Raw genomic sequence first — 6,763 nt, 5'->3', positions numbered from 1 at the left:
AGAACTCGAAGAGCAGTGCTGTACCCTTCTTTCGCTAGCGCCTCTCAGGCGAACGGCAGATGCTGAACAAAAACAACAAAACTGATCCGGGAAATTTGGGTGAAAGCTTCGATCCTGTGTAGTAATCCGTGAATCCATGAGTACCGAATCTCGCATTCAATTCGGTTCACGGTCCTTCGTTTTCGCATCGCAGTACGTATTTATAAACTTTTGTGAAATAAACTGCAACAATCACCTGTCTGAGCCACTTATCCTGCCAACCTGGCTTGTCCTACCCTCTCCTGATCGCACGCTACTGTTCCCAATTATTGAGTTAGTTCTTTGACCAATGAGAGTCCAGTATCCACAACACCTCGCCAACTCATGCATCGCGTCGAACGCTGATTCCGCGGACCTGTTGATGATGTTTCACTCCAAGTAAAGGTAGGTGTGAGGGCCTTATCCCATGTACATGAACCTTTCACAACGGTAATCGATACGTCCGCCTGCTCTGTGTCCTGGTGCAAAACTTACTGAGGCCAGAGTGAACTGTCATGGCTTATACCTGTTTTGATCATGTAATCGAAACGCAGCTGGGACCCACCATATGCTTTCTGACGATCTCTGCTGTCCAGTTGGTGCTGTAGCCTTCAGTTGTAAGTAGTTTTGATGCAAATATAGTGTCATATGGGTTATCCGCGGTCCGGAGCACGTATCCACACACCTCACTTGCAAACCGGATTTGGGCGGCATAGTTGGAAAGTGGCTGTGTGAAATCGACGTTAAGTTATGTTCCCAAAAAGTCAAGGGACGAACAGATCGTGGCTTAATACACAAGTCAAAACTGGAGCCGGGATGTGTAAAGGACCTGACTGGTCGATGCAACACCTAATGTATCAGATAATACGACCCATTTCTTCATCCCGATGCCAGTGTGTAAAATTGAAGCTAAGACGTGCAGGCGCTGTCGATTGTTGATAACGACGATAGTGTCATAGCAGGGTATGCTTTGGCGCCATGATCCATGAATCATTGACAGCGCAGTATTAACGTTAAACACGGATGCTCCAACCCTGTGTAACCGTACTTTATTTGGAAGCCTTATCGACAGGAAAACAAGAGTGGGTGGGGAGGAATCTGGTTCCAGCCTACCACAATCTTTCTGAGGTACCTGCGACCCTGGACACTTAGATGAAAACTGACATGGATTAGCAAACATATCTTATAGCACAGGGGAAATCACGCAGATCGCACCCTGTAAGGCGAGTCGCACCGACAATGCTCAAAATTTTCATAACTGCTTCCGTACCCCTATGGCGAATCAAAGGTTGTCACCTTGCGCCACTGTCATTTGGACACGGAACAATGCACTCCTTCCGGCAAACAGTGATACATCAGGGGCATTACATGACCAAGTCACCATGCACTTTGTCGGCAATCCATCCATGAACGCGTTTGCCTTCTTCTGGTTTGCATATAAAATCTCGAAAAGGCTGTCGTCAGAAGCTGTCTGAACACAAGTTTTGAAGGCTTTCTAGCGTTCTTCCCATTATCCCGCCGGTCACAAAATAGGAGTGATGGAAAGAGAAAAGGGTCGTTAAACGTCATTTTTGTATACAAACGCTTTTGGAGGGCGTCCTCTCTTATAGAGAACCCATCATACTGATGGGGGCGAGATGGCCGTGGTTAGATCGTGAATCTGCTTACTGGGTGGTCCGTGGTTCGAGCCCGATCTCGAATTCTCCTGTCTAGGCTTGACAGTGTCCAAGTCCTCTTGCTTCCTTCTGGTGGCATGGCAATCTGCTTACTGGTCCGTGGTTCGAGCCCGATCTCGAATTCTCCTGTCTAGGCTTGACAGTGTCCAAGTCCTCTTGCTTCCTTCTGGTGGGTGGGCAGTTAGGCACCGAAAGGGTGTTACTGCTGAACGATTTTTACCGTACTGAAAAACTTCCGGGGCGTTTCTTGCTGACAAAGCGTGTTAGGGGGAGGGACGGACGCGGTGGACGAAAAAGTGCGCCTTTGAAATCCAGGAATACAAAAATTCGGGTTCGTGTATACGTATGGTGTTGTTCTAGCACGTGACGGGATGCTACTTGCTGAGCGCAACCTCTCACAGGTCTAAATTTCGCTTGCTGCTCTCAAGTAGATGTTTCACATTCCTTCATAAGGTAACAGGTGACCGGCGGTTGGCTTTCGATGAGTAACTTACCGGTTCCCGAACTAACTGAACATGCCGTCCCCCCAACGCTTGGTCATATCTCCCGCTCTCTCCCATTTCCCGGTAATCGAACCTGCAGCAGCTGTCCAGCGTATCCTTGGTATGTGGTTGATAGCTGATAAATCGAACCCATATCAACGAACCCAATTTGACTCACGGACCTGTCGATAACCGATCAACCTGCGCAAAATACTACAAGACAGAACCTTAGACTTCATGGTCACCAAGTTTGTGCAACGATTGTTTTCAAATGACGTTCGCTTGACTCTCTTTTTGAAGATTTGAATGATCCATTCCACCAGTAGCTATTCTCGTCCAAAATCTTCCGCAGTAGGATGGTCGGACTTATCATCAGAACCTCATCACATTCTTTGAGGATGCGTGGTTTAGGCCATCCGGATCGGGTGCCTTGTCGCAATAAAGAAATGACGTCTCACAATGAATTTCCGTTGTTAACGGTGGGATGACATTTACAGATTACAGCACTCTCATGCCACATCGGCCGTCGGATGGTGCCATCAGCCGGGTCGCCTTACTTGCTGCATACAGCAGGGCGGGTAGGCGAAAACATGCTACTTCTGATGCCTCCTTCTTTACGTCTCCTGCTCCGCCTCCCTTTTCCGTCTTCCACCATCCCCGCTCAAATTTGAATACTTTCTCCACAGGTCCCAGCTGTAGAACCGATCGTTTTGCTCGCCCTGCATCACACTTAGCTGCAGCTTCTGTACGTCCTAATTCAGACACAACCCCAAACACTTCGGAGTTTGTTTTCATACAGCACGTCTACGTAGCCAATTTCAATGTTCGCACCGAAGCAAGCAGATCAACGGGTGGCTCTTGCTGGTATGCTGGATCCTCTCTGCATTGATGTATGTTGTCCGTCAGAAACAAGGACTGTGATCGAGCTGACTGCCCTTTCTCTCTCTTTCAAGTTCTGGCTGCTGATGTAGAGGCCGCTTTAGCTGAATATGCTAGGGCGGGTATTGTATTGAGCGAACGACCGGAAGCGTCCCTGCTTGAGTGGACATCCGTCACGTCTGTGCGGTTCGTTTGGCAACATATGTGATAGACTCTAGAAGAAGTGAGGTCAATTGCATCTTGTTCATTGCGTTTGCCAGCGCCCCAATTGACTGTAGCCCTGAATCGGCGAAGGACAGTTTCTGTTACGCTTTATATGCTCTTGTACAGCGGGCTGGTGACATGAACGCCCAGGTGAGTAGACTATGCGCTGCTAAGACCCGATCGGGTGGTCGTCTTGGTTTGGACACGAGACGCACGGACAACGGAGGCCGCTCACCTCAGATGTGTTCTGATCACAGACTGTTCTTTTGCAGTATGAACTTCCGTAACAGTGGAAATTGCTTGACAACGTGGTGCCCATCAACAAACCAGCCACGAACCCAACCAGACTACGTCGCCGTCGGCTATCGGTGGTGAGGATCGATCATCACCTACAGCTCCTTCTGGAACACCAGCGGGGACACCGACGATGCACTTGTATGCTGCTGTTTTTCATTGCGCTTTTCAGGTGTACGCAAATCGCGCACATCTTGCCTAGCCATTAAGAAGGTAGTGGACCCAGAAGTCAAACGAAAGTATCAGCACCAGCTCCTCGTACGTCTGCTGGATGGTACGGTGTCGGATATAAACGGTGAATCTGCTTACTGGGTGGTCCGTGGTTCGAGCCCGATCTCGAATTCTCCTGTCTAGGCTTGACAGTGTCCAAGTCCTCTTGCTTCCTTCTGGTGGCATGGCAGTTAGGCACCGAAAGGGTGTTACTGCTGAACGATTTTTACCGTACTGAAAAACTTCCGGGGCGTTTCTTGCTGACAAAGCGTGTTAGGGGGAGGGACGGACGCGGTGGACGAAAAAGTGCGCCTTTGAAATCCAGGAATACAAAAATTCGGGTTCGTGTATACGTATGGTGTTGTTCTAGCACGTGACGGGATGCTACTTGCTGAGCGCAACCTCTCACAGGTCTAAATTTCGCTTGCTGCTCTCAAGTAGATGTTTCACATTCCTTCATAAGGTAACAGGTGACCGGCGGTTGGCTTTCGATGAGTAACTTACCGGTTCCCGAACTAACTGAACATGCCGTCCCCCCAACGCTTGGTCATATCTCCCGCTCTCTCCCATTTCCCGGTAATCGAACCTGCAGCAGCTGTCCAGCGTATCCTTGGTATGTGGTTGATAGCTGATAAATCGAACCCATATCAACGAACCCAATTTGACTCACGGACCTGTCGATAACCGATCAACCTGCGCAAAATACTACAAGACAGAACCTTAGACTTCATGGTCACCAAGTTTGTGCAACGATTGTTTTCAAATGACGTTCGCTTGACTCTCTTTTTGAAGATTTGAATGATCCATTCCACCAGTAGCTATTCTCGTCCAAAATCTTCCGCAGTAGGATGGTCGGACTTATCATCAGAACCTCATCACATTCTTTGAGGATGCGTGGTTTAGGCCATCCGGATCGGGTGCCTTGTCGCAATAAAGAAATGACGTCTCACAATGAATTTCCGTTGTTAACGGTGGGATGACATTTACAGATTACAGCACTCTCATGCCACATCGGCCGTCGGATGGTGCCATCAGCCGGGTCGCCTTACTTGCTGCATACAGCAGGGCGGGTAGGCGAAAACATGCTACTTCTGATGCCTCCTTCTTTACGTCTCCTGCTCCGCCTCCCTTTTCCGTCTTCCACCATCCCCGCTCAAATTTGAATACTTTCTCCACAGGTCCCAGCTGTAGAACCGATCGTTTTGCTCGCCCTGCATCACACTTAGCTGCAGCTTCTGTACGTCCTAATTCAGACACAACCCCAAACACTTCGGAGTTTGTTTTCATACAGCACGTCTACGTAGCCAATTTCAATGTTCGCACCGAAGCAAGCAGATCAACGGGTGGCTCTTGCTGGTATGCTGGATCCTCTCTGCATTGATGTATGTTGTCCGTCAGAAACAAGGACTGTGATCGAGCTGACTGCCCTTTCTCTCTCTTTCAAGTTCTGGCTGCTGATGTAGAGGCCGCTTTAGCTGAATATGCTAGGGCGGGTATTGTATTGAGCGAACGACCGGAAGCGTCCCTGCTTGAGTGGACATCCGTCACGTCTGTGCGGTTCGTTTGGCAACATATGTGATAGACTCTAGAAGAAGTGAGGTCAATTGCATCTTGTTCATTGCGTTTGCCAGCGCCCCAATTGACTGTAGCCCTGAATCGGCGAAGGACAGTTTCTGTTACGCTTTATATGCTCTTGTACAGCGGGCTGGTGACATGAACGCCCAGGTGAGTAGACTATGCGCTGCTAAGACCCGATCGGGTGGTCGTCTTGGTTTGGACACGAGACGCACGGACAACGGAGGCCGCTCACCTCAGATGTGTTCTGATCACAGACTGTTCTTTTGCAGTATGAACTTCCGTAACAGTGGAAATTGCTTGACAACGTGGTGCCCATCAACAAACCAGCCACGAACCCAACCAGACTACGTCGCCGTCGGCTATCGGTGGTGAGGATCGATCATCACCTACAGCTCCTTCTGGAACACCAGCGGGGACACCGACGATGCACTTGTATGCTGCTGTTTTTCATTGCGCTTTTCAGGTGTACGCAAATCGCGCACATCTTGCCTAGCCATTAAGAAGGTAGTGGACCCAGAAGTCAAACGAAAGTATCAGCACCAGCTCCTCGTACGTCTGCTGGATGGTACGGTGTCGGATATAAACGACCACCGGGAAATGATATCCAGGGCGCTACCCAAAGCCGAAACGTCTGCAGTACAACCAAGCCAACCTTATCCAAACACTGGATCTCCGATAGGGTCGTGTCTTTGCTGGAGACCCGGCGACAGATCCCCCCTAGCCGCAGCCACTACTCCACCCGACGCATCATCCGACGTCAGGTGAATCTGAGTGTCCTCGCAGCCCGAGAAGCTTGGTAAACCTGGAAGGCTGGAGAAGTGGAAGATGCTAAGAATGCTGGGAATGTCCGCAAAGTGTTCCACTTGATTCGTTGGTCCTCAGAAAGCTCTTGTCAGTGAAATACCCAGGGACCGAAATGACTCCCTGATATGCAGCAAAGCAGAGCTAAGAATGGAATGTCCGCAAAGTGTTCCACTTGATTCGTTGGTCCTCAGAAAGCTCTTGTCAGTGAAATACCCAGGGACCGAAATGACTGACTGATATGCAGCAAAGCAGAACGTTTGGAGCGCTGGGCACAGTACTTCGAACAGCAATTCAGCTGGCCACCTGCTACCTCCAATCCAGAATCCTGGTTTTCAATAGAAAGATGGACCGTAAATATGGAGCCGCCTTCAGCCTCAGAAGTGTCCGAGTGTATTACCCTGCTCAAGCTTCATCGTGCTGCTTGTCCTGACCTTCAGCCTGATTTTTTCAGAGATAGCGGTGGACTCCTCAACCAGTGCCTGTCTAGCCTATTTGGGCCTATCTGGGAGAAGGAGGCCGTCCCAGACAACTGGGTTAAATCGATAGTGGTGGGTACTCGCAGTGAATGTGGTAACCACAGATGTGTTAGTTTGACGCCTGTTGTGACAAGGCTTCTGG

General features: G+C 49.5%; 1 protein-coding gene across 1 annotated transcript in view; it reads left to right on the top strand.

The window, feature by feature from the left end:
- Window positions 1-380: 380 nt before the first annotated feature.
- The window catches only part of T265_05106 (hypothetical protein), a gene marked incomplete at both ends in the record, with an annotated part of 104,489 nt that continues 98,106 nt past the window's right edge, over window positions 381-6,763 (top strand). The window contains one exon of the mRNA XM_009170023.1: window positions 381-423. The remainder of the gene's footprint in view (window positions 424-6,763) is intronic.

This window comes from Opisthorchis viverrini (genome assembly GCF_000715545.1).
Source record: "Opisthorchis viverrini unplaced genomic scaffold opera_v5_92, whole genome shotgun sequence".
Classification (NCBI taxonomy): Eukaryota; Metazoa; Platyhelminthes; class Trematoda; order Opisthorchiida; family Opisthorchiidae; genus Opisthorchis; species Opisthorchis viverrini.
This window is presented reverse-complemented; position numbering and strand designations above follow the sequence as displayed.